The following is a 20,619-nucleotide window of genomic DNA, read 5'->3' as shown; positions in this document are numbered from 1 at the left end:
TTTTCACACGTAAAAAAGACCTTGTACGCACCTTATCTGGAGGCCTGATCACAGTGCTTGCCGCCATGGCCTCTATGCCATCTTTTACAATGGCCAAGAAGCTGCCTCTTTCCTCCCCTTTGGGAATATTTCCAGCCGCCATGGATATACTGTCCCATAGGGTGTAGGTGAATTTTGCAAGGTACATGAAGAGTTGGCTGATTTGAGAGCCATGCTCCCAGCAGAAAAGACTTTCCTTGACCAGGCGTCTATGTTTATTATCCAGATCTGGTGGGATGGTCGTATAGGCAGCCTGTTTAGAGGTTGTGGTTGTTGCTGGCACCAGCAGACTTTGAGGGAAGATGTTTTGACCAGTAGTTGGGGTCACTACTTGCCTGTCTATATTTGTCTAATTTGTATCGACTGCCGGACTTGATTCCGGTGCTTCCCAATTTGCACCTAATCTTTTCTACAGCAACATGAAAGGGTAGGATAGGATCCCTTTGAGAACCTTTGTAGAGGATATCCGAGGTCATCCTGTTCAAATGGGAAGGCAGGCCTGCTCCATCCTAGATAAACAACTACCTTGGTAATTAATTGTCCGTAAGAGGCCTATGCATGCTCATCTGGTTCTGGCTTGCCAAAATCCCGCTCTAGTAAAGTGTTTACTCCACTGGCCGTCTGTACATTTTCACGCAGGTCCTGTAACCTAGATTCTTCTGGTATGAAGCTATCAGATATTTGGAGTGCCGTACTGCAATCCAAAAGGTGAATCATTGTCATCAGATGGGTCATTGTCCTCATAAATGGAAGTGAGTGACTTAAAGAAATCCTTCCTAGGCAAAGGATTGAATGTTTTCTGAAGTACAGGCAAAGGCATTGATGGCTTCGAACCAGATGCCGTCGTCAATGTCTTCGATTAAGTAGTCTTGGACATCGATAGCACCGGTGGCGTAGACTGCGCCCTGCGTCATTGACATCGACTTGTCCGTGACTGACTTTGATATCTCAAATGATTCTTAGATTACTTTTCATCGTGTCGAGGTCTCGACTGCCATTGTTGAGTCAGGCCTTCGTCCCGAACTCGAGGGCGCGCAGGTTTTGGCTCGAGCCCTTTCCTTAACAGCTTCAGAAGGAGCGGGAGGAGCATGGCCTCCTTGCTTTGAGGGTTTCTGGCTCCCAAACATTTTAATTATTTCCTGGCTGAATGATTCCCATTCAGCTGGAGTAGAGTCCTTAGTGGGGCATATATAGTCCTCTCTGGGGAGGAGTCGGACGAGGAAGACTAAGAGATTTGGGTTGCCTTTTATTCGATTTCTTCGACGAGTGGTGGGAGCCCCTCCATAACCTGGACCTTTTAGTCTTCTTCGGTCGAGGCAAGTCGTCTGACTTCATCAGCAGAAAGTTTATTCGACGGGGTAGTCTAAGGATTTTTTGGGGAGTCGGCCTACTGCCAATTTTCCTTTGCGCTCGTTCAGAGCTTTTCCGGTCATCAACTGACTTTTGACAGGCCGAGGTCTTGTGCTCCACACCGAGACACCACAAGAACACTTGATGTGGGTCCGTCAGCGACATCTTGGCGTTGCAGTCTTGCCATTTCTTTAACCCCGGTCTTCAGAGTAGTCTGAGCCAAAGACATTTTAGACAATTTTCAAAGAAAATTATGAAGTGCGCTGTAGTTCACAAAGTGAAAGGTTACTCGGAAAAACAGAACTGAAGCCAACAGGCACTGCGCATGCTATATATACCTTCGATGACATCCTTGAGAACCACACCATCTAGGGCCAGAGTCGACGGCATTGACGCACAGCGCACTCAGTCGAAAAAAGATCTCTAAAGCAGGTGAAGCTGGATATTGGCAATATCAAAAGAGGAGCAATACATGGGAGGACAATCCATTTAAACTATACTTTACTGTTTGCCATATATGTGCATTACATCCTGGCCAAAGCAGCATGGAGAAAATAAAACCCAGGGACGACTATGGCATGGTAGACCCTGAAAAACTGGTATTACTAACAATATTTACTAATATGAACTTACCACCAAATGTAATGTTTCAGGTTTTATCAGAGGGTGTAGATTCTGTGTGAGGAGTCTAATTGCTGTTGACATTTTCTATTGCGCTTGTAAAGAAGTGTTTCAATCGTGTAATACAGTGTCAATTTCGGTCAAACTTCATATGTGCATTATTGCTTTTCCAAAAGGAAAAAAACAGTTCAACAAATCACCAGCTAGCTATAAGGAACAAGTTACTTACCTGTAACTGTTGTTCTCCAGCATGGGTCTGGCATGGATTCACATGCTCATGAATATTCCCCGTCAGGCTGGGAATCCTCGGTAAAGAAAAAACCAGTATCAGTTTCGTTTCTGATCTGTCTTTCGTAGTAATAACCAATCACTGGTCTCTGCGTCATACTGACCACAGCCAATGACTGCCCTCTACCTAAGCACCGCCTCTGGCAGCCATCTTCAGATTTGGAAGCACGTGAAGTGGCAGTATGACCAAGTGAAGAGCCACAGAGGGGTAGGCGGGAGGGTTCGCATGTGAATCCATGCCAGACCCATGCTGGAGAACAACAGTTACAGGTAAGTAACTTGTTCCTTCTCCAGCATGGGGTCTGTCATGGATTCACATGCTCATGAATAAAGAATACATAGCAGTACACACATGCACAACCACGGGAGGTGGCAACGGCTCAACATTAAGCAGTACATCAAACTCAACATTAAGCATCTTACCTCCTCACCAGGCTCACCTCAGGCGAACAGGTTGCGCAGCACGGCTTGGCCGACCCTGGACTCCTCCCTGGAATCCCGATCGACGCAGTAGAATTTCGTGAAGGTGTGCGTCGACCTCCACGTAGCAGCCCTGCATATGTCCAGCAGGGGCACACCAGAAAGGAACGCCGTGGTAGCTGCGATCGCTCTGGTGGAATGGGCTCTCGGACGGCCAGGCAGCGGTCGGTTTGCCAACCGATGACAGTACATGATACAGCCGGAGAGCCATCTGGAAATGGAAGCCTTCGAGAGAGCCTTCCCCTGATTGACAGGTCCAAAGTTCACAAAGAGTTGTGACGTCTTCCGAAAACACTTCGTGCGGTCCACGTAGAACTTCAGCGCTCTAGCCACATCCAGCGAGTGCAAAGTCCTCTCAGCCGGCGACGAAGGCAACGGGAAGAACACAGGCAACACCAAGGGTTCGTTGAGATGGAAGTCCGACGGTACCTTGGGCATGAAGGAGGGGTGCGTCCTGAGCACTACCCTCGTGTCGTGAAAAGTCAAGTACGGGGCCTTGCATGAAAGGGCCTGGATCTCCCACCCGTCGTGCGGAGGTGATGGCCACAAGAAACGCTGTTTTCCACGACAGAAACTTCAACGGGGCCGAGTGCAGAGGCTCGAACGGAGGTCCCATGAGCTTGGTCAGCACCACGTTGAGCTCCCACGCCGGGGCCGGAGCATTCACCGGCGGGAACGATCTGAACAGTCCCTTCATGAACTCTTTCACCAGACGATGAGACCACAAGGACGTCCGGCCCGTGGTTCTGGTGCATCGGGAGATCGCAGCAAGATGAATCTTGATGGACGCGTGTGCCAGTCCAGCTTTGGCCAGCGTCAGCAGGTACGGCAGTACCTGGGGAGCCGTAATCCGTAGAGGGTTAATCTTCTGTGCGTGGCACCAGACAGAGAACCTCTTCCATTTGTGTCCGTAGCATTTAAGAGTCGAGGACGCCCTGGCCTTTGCAAGAACCTCTCTGCAGTCGGCCGGTATGTCGTATCCTCCAAACTCTAGCGCTGCAGGAGCCAGGCCTGCAAGTTCAGCGATTTCGGGTCGTGGTGGAGGATGGCGCCTCCTTCCCTGGAGAGAAGATCCGCGTCCACCGGCAGCTTGATTGGCGGGGACGCTGACAAGTCCAGAAGGTCCGGGAACCATATCTGCCTCGGCCACGCAGGTGCGACGAGGATCATCCTGCACCGTGACCTCTTGAGCTGGTTGACGAGCCGGATTAGCAGTGGCAAAGGAGGGAACGCGTAGAGGAACAGGCCCTCCCAGGGGAACGAGAAGGCATCGCCCATGCTCCTCGCCTGGGGAAACCTGCTGGCGAACCTCCGGCACTTGGAGTTCGTCGCCGTCGCGAACAGGTCGATCTGGGGTGTGCCCCACCGTCGGAAGAGGCGATCCACTAGATCCTGCCGTAGTTCCCACTCGTGGCACGAGCGCAGCTCCCTGCTGAGTGAGTCGGCGATGGTGTTTTTATCCCTGCCAGATGAAACGGCACCAGAAACATCCTTTGGGCGACGGCCCAATGCCACAGGTCCTGCGCCTCCTTGGACAGCGCTGGGGACCTGGTTCCGCCCTGTTTCCTGATGTAAAACATGGTGGTGGTGTTGTCGGTGAAGATCCTCACCACCTTGCCCTTGAGGGACGGAAGGAAGGACCTGAGGGCCCAGAACACTGCACGGAGCTCCAGGACGTTGATATGGAGGGACTTCTCCGTCGGGAGCCAAAGGCCTCTCGCGTGCAGATTTTCGGTGTGCGCTCCCCACCCTTCCAGGGAGGCATCGGTGGTCACTGTCTCCTGGTGGTCTGGGGTCTGGAAGTCCATGCCCGCCGTCAGATGCGTGCGGTTGCCCCACCACCGGACCGCTCGGCGGAAACTCTCGTCGAGTGTGATCCTCTCCTCGAAGCTGCCCGTCGTTTGGATCCAGCGCGCGTCCAGGAACTCCTGCAACGGGCGCATCCGGAGCCTGCACATGGGAATGAGGTAGATGCAGGAAGACATCATTCCGAGGAGGGACTTGATGGACCTCACCTTGGCCGCGTCGGAAACCAACATCCGCTGTACCTTGCCCAGGATGGACCTGGTCCTTTCCTCCGACGGGGAGGCCAGAAGAGACACTGTCGAGCTTCGCTCCCAGAAACAGTGCGTTTTGCGCGGGTACCAGGTGAGACTTGGCGTAGTTCACGGAGAATCCCATGTCCGTGAGAAGTCGGACGGTCCTTGCCGTGTGATCCACGGCGAGCTCCCTCGTCTTGGCTCGGATGAGCCAGTCGTCCAGGTAGGGGTAGACGTGGATCCCCTCGCGGCGCAGCTGCGCCGCCACCGGTGCAAGGCACTTGGTGAATACCCTGGGTGCCGACCGTAGTCCGAAGGGGGGGGGCTTTGAACTGGTAGAGACGCCCTTGGACCACAAACCTGAGGAATTTTCGGTGCCCCTTTAGGATGGGAATATGGAAGTAGGCATCCTTCAAATCCAACGACGACAGGAAGTCTCCTTCCTCCAGCTGACCCAGGACGTGCTGGAGGGTGACCATCCGGAACTTTTGCGCCTTGATGAACTTGTTCAGACGTCGCAGGTCCAGGATGGGGCGCCATCCCCCCCGTCTTCTTCACGAGGAAGTATCTCGAGTAAACTCCGGAGCCCCGAAGCCTCTTTGGGACGAGTTCGATGGCGCCCTTCCTGAGCATCGCCCTTACCTCCAGGAGAAGTTGAGGGACGTGAAGTTCTTTCCTGGCCACGGGGGGGACGCGCGGACACCTTCTTTGAAACTCGAGCGCGTGGCCCCGGGCCAAGGCGTCCAGCACCCAACGGTCGGTGGAGATGGACTCCCACACGCTGACGAAGCTCGCCAGCCGGCCTCCCACCGGGGTGCTTCGGTGGGGGCCCGACCCCACGGTCGGTTCAATCCTGCTTCGACGAGGCTTTGCCGCCTTGACCTCCTTGGCGACGACGGCGGGGTCCGCCAGACTTGCCTTGTCCTCTGTAGGCCTCCTGAGCCGACGAGCGGGCCGCTTGACGGTAGGTGGAGAAACCGCCGCCGGAACTTTTGGAGGCGCCCTTGCCTCCGCTGCTCCGAAAGGGCGTCCGTCGTTGTTGCAGAACTCCAAGGGCCCGGGCCGTCTCAGTGTCCACTTTAATGGCCTGAAGGGAATCGTCCACTGTTTTCCCAAACAGGTTGTTCCCATCGAAGGGCATGTCCAGGACTCTGGTCTAAACGTCTTGACGGAAGTCCGTAGCCTTGAGCCATCCACGCCGCCTAAGGCAAACGCCGTTGCCCAACTGGCGGAACCCAGTGTCGGCGATGTCCGTCGCAACGGTAATGGCGTGGTCCGAAGCCACCTCACCTTCCTGCAGGATCTCCAGGGCCTCTGCCCTCTTGTCGTCCGGCAAGAAGTCCAGTAGGGGAGCCAGTTTGTACCAGAGCTCCCTGTCGTAGCGGGCCACGATAGCCAAGGCGTTGGCCGCTTTAATCGTCGTCGCCGCAGACGAGATGAGACTGCGTCCCATAGCGTCCAATTTCTTTCCCTCGCCGTCCGGTGGGGAAGTCCATGATGAGGCCGCACCCCCCCCCCCGCTTTTTTCCTGGCCGCCGTGGAGACGACGGAGTCCGGGGTAGGCTGCGCCCGGAGGCACAGGGGGGCCGTGTCCGGGACCCGGTACTTCTTCTCGTACCGGTCTCTTCTAGCTGGCGTCGTGGAAGGGTTCTTGAGGAGGGTGAGGCCCTCATCCCAAATGTCGTCCAATAGAGGCACTGAGAGGACCGTCTTCCTCTTGGCCTCGCGCCGCTGATAAAGGAAACCTTCCTTCTTCTTCTCCTCAGGGCAGAGTTGGAAAAGCTCGGATGCCCTGGTGATCATGGAGTGGAACGATCCAATCTCGTCGGGCGGAGAAGCCCTGGTGGGAGGCGACGACGGTACATCCTCGTATACCTCGTCGTCCGTACCCGTCGCTGCCGTGTCAGTCCCCGTATCATCCCCTCGGGTGGACGGGGAGGAGGGCTGGAAGGGGCGCGACGGCTGAAAAGGAGGCGGAGGGTGGATCCTTCTTTTCTTGGTAGGGGGAACACCAGAAGGTCCCGGTTCTGGGTCCCCCGACGGGAGAGGTTCCGTCAGCAACGATAGTCTCGTCCTTATCTCTGAGCATAAGGACTGTATAGCCAACAAAATGGCCGCCGAGTTGTCTCGCGGCGCTGGCAGAGGGGAATCCGACGGGCGATCAGGGGCCCCGTCGGTACCCTCGACGATGTCGTCGTCACCTGCGTCGGGATCCATCCCGACGGGCCGGTCTTCTTCCACGCCGAGGCCGTGGCTTAAGACTTCGACCAGCTCCTCCTCCGAGGTTGAGGCCGAATCTACGACGATGCCCTGCCCCCCCTTTTTCTTCCCCACGGGGGATTTCACGGGGGTCCTATCGATGGGCACAAAAGAGGACTCCCTCCGAGGTGGCAGGGAGACTCTGAGCCCCGAGGTCGCCACCACTGGTGTAGCCTCCACAGGCTGAGCCAGGGCCGCCGCGACAGTTTCGATAGAGGGCTTGGCCGGATGGATTAAGGCCTTCACCACCCTAGGTGCGCTCACCGCCTTATCCTTGAGGGGGGGGGACACTGCCTCGCTCCCCCTCCGCCTTTGAGCTCGACCGGGGCCTCTCCAGGAGCTTCGCCGGGTGCTCGGCCTTCCTCTTGCCCGACCCAGAGCGTTGGCTCGTGATTGATGGTGCCGGGGAGGGTGCGCCCTGCCTGGCGCCCGTAGAGCCCGACCGTTCGGCGCTCCCGGTGCCAGCGGACTCGCGGTGCTTGGCCTTATGTTGGACCCCCGTCGCCGGGGCGTCCTCAAAGGTCTTAGAAGACCGCTCGGCTTTCTTCCTCTTCTTCTCGCCGGACGGGCTCTTCCCTTCCAGTCAGTTGGCGAGACGTTGATGGCGGTCCTTCATGGTCCGCTCCGACATGTTGCCCCAACACGCACAGTCCTTCTCCACGTGCGTCTTGTCCTCATGTAGGCAGTAAAGACAAAAAGAGTGTTCGTCCTCCTTGAAGACGTTCTGCAGCTGACATCCAGGGCAGACCCTGAACAGCTTTCCGGGCGTCGAGCTCCCCTTCTCCTGGGCCATGACCGGGCCTGAGAAACGTCTGGAGTCCTCCAAAAGCGTAGCTCGACGAAATCTTCACCCTTGAGGGGCGCAGACGAATCCGACACGGGTCCCCGTTGATCGGATGGAGAATTGGTGGAGCTTGAGGCTCTTCTGACCGAAAAAACGAAGTTTTTGAGAAAAAACGTGAAAAAAATAGCACTAACGCTCGAGAGCAATTGCACGAGGATCCCAACACATGAACGTGCGGTAAAAATCTGAAGATGGCTGCCAGAGGCGGTGCTTAGGTAGAGGGCAGTCATTGGCTGTGGTCGGTATGACGCAGAGACCAGTGATTGGTTATTACTACGAAAGACAGATCAGAAACGAAACTGATACTGGTTTTTTCTTTACCGAGGATTCCCAGCCTGACGACGGGGAATATTCATGAGCATGTGAATCCATGCCAGACCCCATGCTGGAGAAACTTATTATTCCTTTACCTTTGCCATCAATGGAGTACCCATTGCAGGCAATGGGAACTTTTCCACATTGCTCCACAATGTGCATTCCTGCTGTATGATCCAATTCAAGTGGTCATCTGAGGGACCATCATAGGTTCTTCAAAACTGCTATTGTCTATGGCCTACTCAAGGCTCCTTGCTTGTAAACACAAATATTAATCTTTTCTTGTAATGTGTTAGCTTTAGGTAGCGCACAAATGAAATTCCCAGTTTACACTAATCTTTCTTTTTGGCCAAAGCCGAGATACTGGGGTGTGGCATCTGCTTGTGGAACAGTGCAAACTATGCTAGCACTTACTTGATACAAGCATTTGAGCTAGTAAGAATGTTGCACATTACACAGGGAGACTAAGCAATGAGGTTCCATTTGAAAGGTTCACACCTTCAATCCAGGGGAACAGAGCTAACAGACAATGCTCTCAAATGAAAGGCTGTTTAGAATATGTGGGAATGTTTTTTGGTAGGTCTTGTGTTTAGGTTCAATTTTCCTTGGAATAAGCGGTTAACGACTAAATTGTTCTTTCAGACATATGCCATTATTGTAATATTTAGTTTACTTATTACAATTATCAATTACTTGTAACAATTTTTAACCATAAAACATGGGTTTAATTTATGGTTTATTCCTGCATGCAAACGCTCAATTGTGGTGTGAATATGAATATATATCTATCTATATATCAAGCTCCCGGTGAAGCTTTACTGGTAAAAGTAGTACTTTCCCTAGACCTGTGCAATCCTTTTCTCAACATTCATGTGACCGAGATTTTAAAGTCCAACCTTCCCTGTGCTTACTAGCACCCAACGGGCTAGGTTAATATAATTCTTGACACCTACATACACCTGTATACTCTCCAGAGTTTATTAATAGTGATTTTGTTTAAGGTGGAAGGTAAAATACATGCTGTGTATATATAATAAATGGGGTTTCTTTGCTATACAAAATATTACTCACCCTAATCTTATTTCTGGTGTTTGTATCTGCTTAGATTCACATGCAGGTGCATGTAGTCGACATTTAGTGGTAATAAAGTATTACATATTTTTTTCATCAATCGAAAAGGACGTTGACCTGGGTGTGTAACACTATCCCTATTGCGATGTGTAGTGTACCCATTATCCCTCACTCGATGTACCCCATGTTTTTGTTCTGCGACGAGGGAGCCTGAAGAGAATTCACCATAGATGCACCTGTGACAGCTCTGCCATCAGCCAAATAGCCTAAGAGGGTTCCTTGGAGTGAGGACTGTCAGAGGGTCTTTGATAGCTTGAAGGAAAATCTGTGCAGGGCACCTTTCTTGTGATCCCCCGCCCCCAAACCCGACTACAGCAAACTTTATTGTGCAAACTGATGCCTGTGACACCGGAATTGGAGACGTCTTGTCTCAGACGACAAAGGGAGAGAACACCCCATTATTTATCAGTAGGCAATTTAAGGGTCAGTAGCGTAGGTGGGCCACTTTTGGAAAGGAGTGTTTTAACATAATTTGGACACTTCACTGTTTTAGACCTCACCTTACAGGGTCTGCTTTAAGGTCCAAACTGACCATAAGCCCTTAAAATGGCTTATGCAGATGAAGGTTGAACACCCCAAACTGCTCAGGTGGTCCATTAGCCTGCAAGGGCTAGACTTCAGCATGGAGCATAGGCCAGGGAAGAGACATGATACTGCAGATGGCCTCCTGTCCTTGTCTTACCACTTCTCTGTGTGGGTTCTCTGTTTTATGCCACTGGGGTCCAGCCTGGACCTCCAGCAGTGCAGCAGTTCTTAATGTTTATCTTTGTGTGCACAAGGCCCATGGTATACCCTTATGGCACCCATGGGTGGGGTACACCCTTGTACCCCATGTGTTTTTGGGCACCTGTATGGGCTGGTGGCAGCTACATGCTGACTTGGCAGTGGCTCAGTATCCTCCATTTTTGGGACACCTAGGCCCTGCCATAGGAATCAATGGATTACTAATAGAAAGCAAGATGGCCCATGTTGCCTCTGGACAAACGAGGCAAAAGGCAATAGAAACAAAGTCCTGGGAAGCCCTGACTGGCTGCTGTGTAGAAGTACCATATATGGCTCTGGGGCTGCCTCCTGTCAGAGTGACTAGAGCCTTACCAGGTGTTGTGTATGGAACCAGTGTGAATGGAGTGGAGTTAACTCACATTCTCTGTTTTGGGTGTCTGGTTTCTGTGTGCGCGACACAATGAATGAGACAAACAAGTTACTTACCAACTGGTAACGTTCGACTGGATGTTCCTCCAACGTATTCCACATGTAATGTCAAAGATATGAATACGTTCACAATCAATTCGAAAGCGCGGATTTAAACCGACACGAATGTAGTGTAGTGGACTAAAAGGCTGGGTACTCCCCCCCCTCCATACACACCCTCCCCCCCCCCCCCAATTCACATTCTTTGTTATGAGTGTCTGGGTGGAGTGCGTGGCCTGAATGCCTGTGAGCCCAATTAGCTGCGTGTCTGAATGCCCCGAGTGATTATCTGACTGAGCCAAGCTCGGGCAGCATGAATGAGGGACTGATTTATATCTGGGGACCTCTCACTTACCAATTTGGTCAGAAGCTGAAGCAAGAAGAAGCGGTTCCTTGAAGCCCAGATAGATAAGTCTGCTGCTGCATTTTTTCTATGTAATCCCAAAGCTGCATCTCCCAAGGACTGATCCAGAGGAAGCATGCAAAGGAGATACCTCCCCAAGCCACGAGGGACAATTGCGCAAACATGCTGCTCTTCATCGAAGTATCCTGGAAGCCAGTCCTGTGTGCCTGCCATCCAGAGAAGGGGTCTTTAGTCCACAAGAGTGCTGCTGGACATCTCTAGCCAGAGAAGTCAATTGGTGTCAGCCAGGGTCCAGAGATGCGTTTGACTGCTGGAAGCCCTTGCAGTCTACCACCAAGAAGGGGGGTGGGGGGGTACCCTGGCATAGTGCTGCTGGACACCCGGAGCTGGGAAAGTTCCAAAGTGCCTAACAATTGCAAGGACATCCTTGCTGTCACCACTGACCCTTTTTCCCCACAAGAGAGCCCAGAGTCGTTGGGTGAAGGTCTGCCAGTGGGTTTCCAGCCACCAGAAGCTGACGAAGATGTCCTGAGGGTACAGACTTGGTAAGGGTCCAAGGTCCACTCCAGTGGTCGAGTCCAGAGGTCTGTTACGGCTGCAGCACAGAAGAAACAAATGTTTTCTGTAACCAGACACCAAATGTGACCTATGCACCAGTCGCCAGAAGTCATCGAAGGGTGCCAGGGTTCTTACTCATCTGCCAAGCCTTTAAGGAGCCCACAGCAAGTTTCATCTTCACAGGACTTCTATAGTCAGAGAAATAGTTGACAAAGCAAAGCACCGTGAAGAGCCAAACTGCTGCACTTCAGAAAGACTTTGGTTCCTTTTTATTCTTGGACTCAGAATACCAGTGGATCCTTCCAAAGGGGGTCCATCCTCGGAGGGAATCCCTGCCACTCCACCTGTCAGGGCACCAAAGGTACTGTGACGAGGAAGAGCATCTTCTAGACTCAGGAGTCATCAAGGGGTCCCAGATTTGTCTTGGATCCTGTTCTCCCGTGGCCTCATCTACTTTGGGGTGGTAAAACCTTTTAAAAGAACGCACAAGATCATTGGACTGGGTTGTAAAAGCCAACTAAAGTTACTCCCTAAATGTTCCCTTACAGGTTTCCCAAGTGTGGGGACACCCACTCAGAATTACTTGTCTAGTCAAACAGCATTCTGCCACTGTTCATACCTAACCTGCCTTTCTTTCCTATTCTATGCCGTTACACCCAACTTAAGAATCCACCTGCCTATTTAAAACTGTCTGCAGTTAGCAAATCTATTACTGGATTTAAGTAATGTGTGGTACCACAGAGTGCATATTTGCCATTCTTTGAGTACGTATTCCAAGTACAAAGTGTTATTTATATATGGATACATTTCTAAAACCTTACTTTATATAAAGAAGTTGTGTTATCACATAACTGTGTGGCCATATCTTTGTGGGGGCGTTGAGGTAACTCTGTACTTCAGAGCCTGCCTGCATCACCTACTGAAAGCTTAAACCTGGCTGCTCGTCCATTGCTACCAGATTCTGTGCCTTTACCTTACCATATAGAGGGCAGACGTACAGATAACCCACTCCAGTCTTTACAGTGTCTGCTTAGATTCACATGCTGCGCATAGTCCGACATCTTGTGGTAATAAGAGTATTGCATCTTTTTTCATGTGAAATGGACATCAACTACAAATGCATATAAAATGGCCATGACGTACAGATACATTTTGTTGCAACAATGTACATATTTACAATAGATTCCTTTGGTTGCGGTTTCTAACTTGGGTATGGACTGGGGAGAGGTACAAGGATATATGATCATGAGGTCATATGTCTCGGGAATGCAACCACTACTTGACGTTGGACTTAAAGCATTGTAAGGGAGATATGGTTCTTATCGAATCAAGGATAGAGTTCCATAATTGCGCAGCCAGAACTGGAAAGCTAGCGTCTCCTGTTTTTTTAAATTTTAAACTTGGGTATTCTGAGGCTATTGGATTGCGCTTTTCTGATAAATTTACCAAACACCTCTGCACGACCCATCAGTGAGGTACAGGGGAGCCTTGTTGGATAGACATTTGTGTGTGAGGTTGAGTGATTTGAGCTTGATTGTCGTTTATGGAAAGCAAATTGGTGTTGCGCCTCACTTGAGATATGTGCTGTGTTTTGGGTATGCCTAGAGCTACTCTTAGGGCATGGTTTTGGATTGTCTGAACTTTATTGGTGTTGCATTTGCTGGTGCCTAAATAAAGGGCATTGTAGTAGTCAACTTTGGAGAGGATTAAGGCCCTTGCAACTGTGATACAGCTTTCTGTGGACAAAAATGGTTTACATGCATGAATAAGTTTACACATATAGTTGGTGGCAGAAGTTGTGGCGTTGATGAGGGCCGAGTCCAAGTAGAAGCCTAGAGGCTAGACCTCCTTCGCAACTTTAATCTTAATTCCATCAATGAGGAAAAAGTTGTATTGGGTGGAGAGTTTATTCAGTGTATTAGGGGACCCAACGATTAAGAGCTCAGTTTTCTTGTCTTTGGAGGCATAAACCATGGGTGGCCATCCATGTTTGTATAATTAGATAGATTTTGTTGATCAGGGTAGCGTATTTGTCAGTCTCCTAGGATGGAGATGAGAATCTGGGTGTTATCCGCGTTGTTGGTGTATGAGACACTCAGATTATCAAGTATGTCAAAAAGGCGCTTTGTAAATATATTATATAGGGTTTGGGAGACACAGGATCCCTGTGGTACTCCACAAGTAATAGGAACTGGGTCTGCAGCTGATGAGGGCGAGAAGACTCATGGATCTGTTCAAGAATGAGCTTACCCAGGTGGTGGCTTCCTTGGAGAAGTGGGCGGCTGTTTTGAGGTTACTGCACAGGATAGTATGGTCAACTAGGTCGAACATGGCGGATAAGTCTAGCAGGAGAAGAATGGAGGCTTCTTTGTCTTTCCGGTCGTCTAGTTGATTAAGGTCAATGAGGGCAGTCTCTGTCCATGTCTCGGCCCGATTGGCGATTTCCCAGTAGATTGTTGATCAAGGATTTTGATAAGGTACGGTTGTGATGGGCCTGTAGGTGGGATTGGTGGGTCCAAGTTAGATTTTTATAGTAGGGTTAGAACCCAGGCATCTTTGAGATTGGTGGGTACTGAGCAGGATTTGAAGGAGGCATTGATAAATGTGGATATGAAGGGAGCAAGGTTTACTGTGGCTTCATTGATAATGGGAGCTGATCTGGACATATGTCCCCTAGACATTTAGGCATTTTGAGGGAGGAAATGATCTTTTCAGCCTCAGTGGTTGAGATACAGTTGAATTGGTGACTGGGTTTGATTTGTTTGATGGAGGTTTCTTGCAATATGGCTTCTAGTGCATCTAGGGCAATCTTGTGTAGTGTGGCTTTTTCGCGCTAATTTTTTCTTGGAGCAAGGTAATTTTATCACAAAGGCGGTCTTGGATATCTGTGCACCAATATTTATTTTTGATGCACGAGTCCCTGGGGGCGACCAGGGTTTCCAATTCCCTTAGGATAGAGAAGCTTTCTCTAGTGCTTGAGCTGGCTTTTTTTATTCTATCATGAAAGGTGTCTTAGTTTGAATGATTTCCTTTTAGTTCTTATTAAACCAGGGAGGCGAGAATGTGCTTGTTCCGATCTGTGGAGTTATTTTTCCATCTGGCCTCAGCATGTCTTTTCTCCATGCACAAAGCTTTTATGCTGAGAGTAAACAAGTTTAGGTGGGCTGTAGGTTTCTCTTTGCTGTGTTTTAAGTGGTGCAATGGAGTCAAAAGCAGAGTTAATGGTATTGTTGTACAAGTCAACCAGCTCTGTAGGATTGGTTGGTAGGTTCACGGGGTTGGTGATGGATGTAATAGGAGTAGGAGGTTGGGGACTAATGTTTTTCCCCCATTTCTAGTTAGGGCGGGTGGGGCCATGGGTTTATCCGAGTTGGATTGAGGACTGTCTTGGATGGTGAATGAGGTCAAGTGGTGATCTGTACACACACATGGTTCATATTAGTTATGCAGGATAAACAATTGGTCTGCAATCCAATCCAGGATGCAACCTTGTGTGTGCTGGTCCGTTGTTCCTGAGGGTGAGGCCTTCTTCTGTGATGGTATTAGATAGGGTGGTGGTGTGGGAGTCATTCAAGCGTAGGTTGAAGTCTCCAAGTAAGATTGTTTGGAAACCGGGTTAGGTGTTTGTATTAAGGAGAGTTATGTATTCTTCGAAGGTCCCTAGCGAGCCTGGGAGAAAGGGGGGTGGGGGAATTTCTGCCTCATATCAAGGCTGGATTTGCATATGAATGCTATGCCTCCTCCTTTAGAAGTTTCTCTGTTTTATCTGATAATGGTGAAATTGTCTGGGACAGCTAAGGAGAGGGCAGGGCCAGCCGCTTTGTGGAGCCAGGTCTGACGGCTCGGTAATCGAGCCGATTGGTTGTAATGGGGTCAGCAATTTCTGTGGCATGGGCTAAAAGATCTGGCGTTGAGTGCGCTGCTAATTTTGTGGGTTTCCTTAGTCTTTTTGTTGGTTTGAGTTTTGTGGGGAGGTGATAGGGTTCCTGAGTGAGCTTAGAATTGTGGTTGATGGTTCAGGGCATTGGCTCTGTAGCTAGGTTGATTAGTCTGGAACTGATGAAGCATCCAGGACTGCTCCAATAAATTGGGAGTCTTTGAGATGATATCATGTGGGACTTCTTGTAATTGAGGGAGAAGCCCAGTTTGTGGAGAGAGTAGCGGGTTACGCTGAGATGTTCCCGGGCTTGTTCAGGTGACCGGGCCCTGATCAGCCAATCATCTAGGTAGGGGTAGATTTGAATCCCCCTCTCCTGAGACTCGCTGCCACCACCGCCATCAATTTGGTGAAAACCCTCGGGCGGAGGTCAGCCTGAATGATAGAACTCGAAACTGATCATTAGAACTGCCAACTGCGAACCTCAGGTACTTACTGTGCTTGTGATGGATAGGCACATGAAAGTAAGCATCCTGAAGGTCCAATGACACCATCCAGTCTAGTTGGAGAGCCTGATGGTTTTGGGAAAGGGCAACTATCTTGAATTTGTCCTTCCTGAGGAACTTGTTCAAGTTAAGTACAAGATGGGTCTCAATCCTTCGTCCTTTTGGGAGTCAAAGTAAGGCTATAACCAACCCTTGTTTCTTTCCGCCACAAGTGCTTGTTCTATAGCACCTTTCTCTAGCAGGGTCAAACTTTACTGGAAAGGAGCGGATCCAGAACTTTGAAAGTTGTTCCACCAGTGGATGATCCAGAGGCCTTTTTTAAAAAGGTAGGCAGCAACCTTGGGCTATAGTTTCCAGTGCCCAAGCATCTGAAGTAATGCCCCGCCATTCTTCCAGATGCCGAGTAAGTGTGCCTCCCACCAGGGTCGTGAGTCAAGGCCTAAGAGTGGTTTTGAGGCGGTTGAAGTGGCAGCGGAGGGTAAAATTGCTGCTGCTTTGGTTGGCTTAGCACCTCTCTACTGTCCACCACGAGGGAATCTTCTCTGATCTCTTTGACCGGCTTGTCCTCTTCCAATTGAGGAGTAGAATCGAAAGGACTTAACCCTCCAAGAAGATGAATCTGAGTAGGGGTGTTGAGGTGGTCCAATTGCGGTGCTAAGGGATTTGGCTGCCACTTTTGAGGTCTGCAGATTTTCCAAACTATCAGCCTTGTTGCCAAACCGCCTCAAGCCGTCTGTCAGGTCCTGGGTAGATTCAGGTCCCTGGGTAAATAGAATTCTGGTCTCTAGTAGGTACTTCTACGTTTGCTTATATTTTTTCGCTGTTCCGTGCTTCACTTTCTCATTTAGGATTTATATTACTTTATCTTTTAAATAGTGAAGTGTTTTCTCTGAAGTTGGTTTGGGCCTTAACTTTTGTTTTCAGAATGCTGGTGGGAGCCCAAGCGAAGATGGAGGAAAGGAACAATATTCATGATTGGTGGATGTGAGAACAAAGGGTTGCTTAGAACATTCTAAACTGCCTTTCATTTAAGATTTCATGAGTACACGTCATGTTCTAGTTTCCTCCTGAGTATTTTAGGCCTAAGACCATTTGTGAAGAAATCTGAAGCCTGAAGAAATTCGATTAAGACAAGATCCTGATTTATACAAGATTTCAATTTGGGAAAGAAGATTCCTCTTAGTTTCCCAGAACTGAGATGCCAAGCCAAGTTCTTCTCTCTAAATCCAATTTCCATTGTTCTTAACTATTTAATACTCCCCCCCCCCCCCCTCAAGTTACATGAGTCAATGCCAGATGGGATTGATTGCTGACTTCTAAGAGCGCTAGTGCATACGCGTGTTATTTGTGTGAGAACCGCTTGGAGTTTTCCTCACGTTTTTTGCTTACCTTAATAGGAACTCCACTCCTCGTCTTTTCCGCTTCCCGTGTGAAGTCTGCAGCAGCATCGCATTCTTCCAGATCCAGCGAAGGTGAGGAATCAAGTCACATCCGTCTTGTCAGCTGCATATCATCAAGGTGAGTGTTTGCTTTCGGGTTTTCGTGCGGAGTTAAGTTAAGCAGGCGCATGTGCAATTGTTTATTTTTTCCGCCGTGCTTGAAAATGTTTCCAGGTCCTGTACGCGCGGCGACTAGTTTGCATTTCTGCCTGTTCTTGTGTTATTCCTCATTTTAACTGCATGAAGTGTGTTAGGCAGAATGATATGCAGTACCCTTTGGCACCACTACATACAATTAAGACTACAAGTGACAGTTCAAATTCACCTTTGGTACAAGCATGTACTACACAGTAAAGTGGTAGTGATGGCTGAGCAGCCAGACATCTCAAGTGTAAGTGAGCAGTATCAAATAGTTACACAATTGACAGCAACTACTATGATTCAGGCAAACACTGACTCAAGGTTTTCAAGTAAAAGAATACACATTTATTTCACTCTTCAGTTGTATAATATTACACTATTATAAGCAGTTTAAAAATCACACTCTTAATACACCACTCCCAATAAGTTCCAGACAAGTTAAGCTCACAAAATGAAGTGGGAGCAAAATGGCACTCCAGCAATTTAAAAGGGAGGGAAAAATGTTTTACTAGAAATTGAACCACACCAACAGGTAAGTACTCAGGGCAATTGAGCAACTAGTGTGATAGAATCAGGTAGAAAAGGCTTAGGGCCAAAGTCAATGGGTCAAAAGTCTTTTGCTCAAGATCACACAGTTCAGGGTAGTTTGCAGTAAATTTCATGCCAAGGATTCCAAACGAGGTTGGTTGGCAGAAAAGGTAGTTCAAAGAGAAGAGAAGGACAAGCCCTCGGTTTGGAGAAAGATTTCAAACACTTTCACCGCGGCTGAACGAAACGAACAACCTGATTGGCACAGTAAACTGAGAGGAAGGTGTAGCTGAGGCGGATGTTCCTGGTAGTTCCCGCAGGCTCACGGTTCCAGAAGCGACTGTCGGACTGACAAGAAGTAGGAAGACTGGAGGGTCCTGCACTACCCAGGGAAGAAACCAGCAGCAGAGCAAAGCAACAAATAAAAGGTGCGCTCCTTAAAACCCAAGCAGGATCCAACCTTCCTGGCCATATGGCCCACTCTAGCTCTGTACAGCTAATTCGACTAGTGGAGGGGTCCTGGCTTGAAGTTTGGGCGAACTGGTTGGTCCCACCAGCCCAAGGGAAGAGGTTTCCTGGAGGATCTTCGCCGGCATCGGATTCTAACGAATCCGACCTGCAGCAGGGCTTCACCAGGCAGTTCAGTCGTAGGGGTCCTCTTCCATCAGCTCCTCATTGGTGCTTTCGTTCCAGTGGAGAGACTGCCTTTCCAGTCCCAGAGACTGGCTTTTTATGCAGTTTTCCCCCATTTACACAGCCTGGCTGTCAATCACACAGCAGGGTGGCTGTCCTGGCAAGGACAGTCCCCCAGCCAAACAGGAGTGTGACTTGGGTTACCAAGGTAACCCATGGCAGGGGTCCCAAGACCCCTCCCTCACATCCTGCCTACCCAGACTTTCAGGCGCCTTAAGGAGGGCTTCTGTACAGAAGCCTTTGAAAAGACAGCAAACAAAGGGACCAAACATGGTTTGGCGCAGAGTAAAACACGAGAAAGACTAACAAAAAAGAAATGGTGACTAAACCCAACTGGAGCCGAAATAAAATATATTTGGTCAAGCGGGTTTATGTTCGAGGCTAATATAATAGCCTAAAACAATACCACGGTTATATAAGATAACCGCGGTATGAAAAATAGGGTAGTTACCACTGCCACTAGCCAAGTCTTGATGAAAAGGGAGCAAAACAGACAAAAAGGGATAAGAATTAACCATTTCCAATACTCCATGTAAGATGGGGTGTACTGGGTTTGTGGTTTTAAGAGACTACATAAAGTTAATGGCAACTTTACATGTTTCTGGGAGACAGTAGTCAGTCCCAGAAAAATTGAGTCAGTGGGAAGTCTAAAAGACAACCCTGTGTCACTGCACTGAAGGTGCTGTGTAACACAAAAGTGATGCTCATGGGGTAGGTGAGGCTCCAGAGCCCAAGAACACACAAGTGGTAAAAAACACACAGCAAAACACATGTAAGAGTGGAAAAAGGGATCACACACTTACCAGGTGAAAAAAAATAAACCCTAGAAATCCAGCAAAGCTGCTGAGGGACTCATTAGGTAAGGGAAATCAGCCATTTATGAGAATGCTCCCTAACAAAGTGTGAGGCGACAGACAGTAATATCTGTGGCAGTTCTAGGCAACAGACAGTCTGGACAACATTTCAATATATATAACCAATAGAGCACACTAATAAAAGTGTCATTGAAGTATAAGCAATCACCCACAGTCAACCTATTTGATGCAAGGTTTCACAATGCAGTGAGGAGATTTTTTCAAAGTGCCCACTTAATCTACAGAGTGCAGATATTGGTGAAGAAAAAGTTACTCTTACCTGGTAACGTTCTTTCGATGGGATGGTCCGACGACATTCCATATCTATGACTGGTAATGTCCACAGCTGTGCTGCTTTGGAAAATTTTCGGCGTCTGCGTCGATGACCTCCTCCGACGGCCGACGTCACCCAATGTGATAAGTAGGACGCACGACGCCCATAGCCTCAGTTGTAGTTTTTTTTGCCCCCAGAACGTGTGACACCAGTGTTCTGCCAGTCAGACACACAAGGCCTTGCGGACCGCAAGCTGCAATCGCATAAGAAATTCTGCAGCGGGGAAGGTAGGGAGCGAGCGATATGGAATACGTCGCGGACCATCCCATCGAAAGAACGTTACCAGGTAAGAGTAACTTGTTCTTCGAGGGGATTGGGTCCTCCGACATATTCCATATCTATGACAGACTCCCAAAGCAGTACCAAGCAAGGAGGTGGGAAAAGAATTTAGAGCACAAATCTAGCATGCCCAATCAAATTGCCAAAGGCCAGATCCTGCCCTCGGATGGAATCGAGGGAGTAGTGACGTACAAAAGTATGTACCGAAGCCCAGGTGGCTGCATCACAGATGTGACGAATAGGAATACCCCTCTGCAGGGCAGTAGAGGCAGCCACTCCCCTGGTAGAATGGGCCCGCAAGCCAGCCGGAGGGTCCTTACCCGCCAAGCGGTAACACTGAGAGATAGCTAAAATAATCCAACGAGACAAAGTCTGTTTCGTCACAGCTTGTCCCAAACGCTTTCCAGCGTAACCAATGAAAAGTTGATCGTCCACTCTAACCCGGGAAATGCGCGATATATAAAAGCTCAACGCTCTCCTAGGATCAAG

The 20,619-nt window shown here is 49.4% G+C and overlaps 1 protein-coding gene across 2 annotated transcripts in view; it reads right to left on the bottom strand.

The window, feature by feature from the left end:
* YBX2 (Y-box binding protein 2) overlaps positions 1 to 20,619 on the bottom strand; it is an 889,269-nt gene that overhangs the window by 586,924 nt on the left and 281,726 nt on the right. The window lies entirely within an intron of this gene.

Source organism: Ambystoma mexicanum, chromosome 1p (assembly GCF_040938575.1).
Source record: "Ambystoma mexicanum isolate Mex_15411 chromosome 1p, UKY_AmexF1_1, whole genome shotgun sequence".
Classification (NCBI taxonomy): Eukaryota; Metazoa; Chordata; class Amphibia; order Caudata; family Ambystomatidae; genus Ambystoma; species Ambystoma mexicanum.
Note: the sequence above shows the minus strand (reverse complement) of the source record. Positions and strands in the feature narration are given on the sequence as shown.